A 2,744-nucleotide genomic window follows, 5' to 3' on the forward strand; every position below is an offset into this window, starting at 1 on the left:
CACCCCAGCGCCCAGCCCCAGACCCCGGGAACCCCCAGCACGCCGGTGGCCAGCCACACACCCCACCGGGGGGCCGGTTAATCTTGGACAATATCTGATGATCGACTCTTTTAAATGAAACCAGAGAGCGTTGACAGAGAGGAGAAGGTAGAAATGACTCAGACTGGAACTGAAAATATGGATGGAGGACAACAGAGCTGCTTTATGGAAGAAGAACCTCAGCTTAGCCTGTTAGCTTTGTAGTATCAGGCTATCCGTGGATAGGAACCTTTGTGCTGTAATGTGTTTGGGGGCAGACCAGAATAAAGGAACACCTGTTAAGATGGAGTTGTCTCACGCGTGCTTCTGTATGGCCTCTAGATTTTATTAAATATACATATCGGAGAACAGAACATGGTGTCAGAAGTATAGACTACTTAGCGAAGAGAGAGACAAGAAGTGAGAACTGACGGCTCGAATAAATAAGAACGACAACATCATGAACCAGTTTCAAGTCGCCCCGCCAGAAAAGTTCACGTTCAGAGCTGAAGACTGGACGAAATGGATAAAGCGTTTCGAGACGTTTCGTATCGCGTCTGGTTTGGAGACACAAGCGGACGAAAACCAAGTAAATACGCTGATCTACACCATGGGGGACGAGGCAGAAGATATACTGGTTTCCCTGCATCTGTCTCCGCAAGAAGCGAGTGAGTACGACACTGTTAAAGGACGGCTGGATGCTCACTTTGTAGCCCGCCGGAATGTTATATTTGAGTGGGCGAAATTCACTCTACGCCAACAGGAGACGGGTGAGTCCATTGACGGCTTTCACACCGCGTTACACTGTTTGGCTGAATACTGTGGATACGGGACTTTGCATGATGAGATGGTGCGGGACAGATTCGTCGTGGGTCTGAGAGATAAAAGACTATCAGAACAGCTACAAATGGACGCTGAACTGACGCTAGAGAAGGCGTTAAACAGAGCCCGTCAGAGCGAGCTAGTAAAAAAAGCAACAGGAAATGCTTCATGCTAACTTCAAGTCAGACATTGCTGGTGAGCAGTTGGACTGTGTTCACGCGAGCGGGAGCGCGCGCCACAGACAACCGAAGGCGCCGCACAAACATATCGTCACAAAAGCAACACAGGATAAAAAGGCACAGTGCAGAAGATGTGGTGACATGAAAGGACACACTATGCAGCAATGRCCTGCTAGAGAAGCAGCCTGCAATTATTGTGGGAAAAAGGGACATTTTGCAAGGGTCTGCAGAAATAAGAAAATATGTGAAGTGAATGCTGGATTTGCTACAGAAAGCACAGATACAGACATTGATATTGCTTTCCAGGGATCTCTTTCGGCAGAAGTTAAATACAATCCGTGGATGACGGACATACTGGTGGACAAACATAAGACTGTATTCAAAATAGATGCAGGAGCTGATATCACTGCTGTCCCAGAAACATTGTATTCTCAGTACAAATTTGGCAACTTAGAAAAACCAAAGAAAATCCAACAGGGACCGGGAGGCACCAGATTGAAGGTGAAAGGCATGTTTACAGCAACACTCAGCAAAAACAGTGTTTGTACTAAGGAGGACATTTATGTTGTGAAGGATTTATGTACATCACTGCTGAGTGGACGTGCAGCTATGGCATTAAAATTGGTTGCCAGAGTAAACCAAATAAGTTTAGACTCAATTGATGCTGTGAAGCAGGAGTTTCCTAAACTTTTCACAGGACTGGGACTGATGGAGGGCGAATATAACATTGTTCTGTCACCAGATGCGCAGCCTTTCTCCCTCTCAACGCCGAGGCGGATATCCCTCCCCCAACTGCCGAAGGTTAAAGAGGAGCTTAACCGTATGCAGCGGGAAGGGGGCATCACCAAAGTGGAGGGGCCAACAGACTGGTGTGCACCTATGGTGGTTGTCCCCAAGACCTTGGGCAAGGTGAGAATATGCATTGATCTCACAGAACTGAATAAATATGTCATGAGAGAAAAACATCCTCTCCCATCAGTAGAGCACACGCTCGGACAGCTAGCAGGAGCAAAAGTGTTCTCCAAATTGGATGCCAATGCTGGATTCTGGCAGATTCCACTGTCAAGGAAGTCTTCCCTGCTCACCACCTTCATTACACCTTTTGGGCGCTATTGCTACAATCGGCTCTGCTTTGGGATTTCATCAGCACCAGAGCACTTCCAGAAGTGCATGACACGGATTCTGGAGGGCCTAGATGGAGTCCTTTGTCTTATGGATGATGTCCTCATCTGGGAGACAACACAGCAGGAACACGATGAAAGACTGAGGAAGGCACTGTTTTGACTCCAGGAAGCAAACAAAACACTAAATGACAAATGTGAGTTTTCTAAGTGCAGAATAAAGTTCCTGGGACAAATCATTGATGCATCAGGGGTCAGTCCAGATCCAGATAAAGTCAGTGCTATAAGAGCCATGGAGGAGCCCAGAAATGTAAGCGAGGTGAGGCGCTTTCTGGGTATGGTGAACCATCTTGGGAAGTTCCTTCCCCACTTGGCAGAGAAAACCAGACCTTTGAGAGATCTTTTGAAGAAGTCAAACATGTGGTCATGGGGTCCACCGCAGCAACAAGTTTTCGATGCTCTTAAAACAGATCTGACAACAACACCAGGACTAGCATTGTATGACCCGAATGCAGAGACACGTGTCTCAGCAGATGCATCATCGTATGGACTCGGTGCAGTTCTGCTCCAGAAAAACACTGATACAGGGTGGAAGCCAGTGGCA

Source organism: Austrofundulus limnaeus, unplaced genomic scaffold, assembly GCF_001266775.1.
Source record: "Austrofundulus limnaeus strain Quisiro unplaced genomic scaffold, Austrofundulus_limnaeus-1.0 Scaffold1054, whole genome shotgun sequence".
NCBI classification, from domain to species: Eukaryota; Metazoa; Chordata; class Actinopteri; order Cyprinodontiformes; family Rivulidae; genus Austrofundulus; species Austrofundulus limnaeus.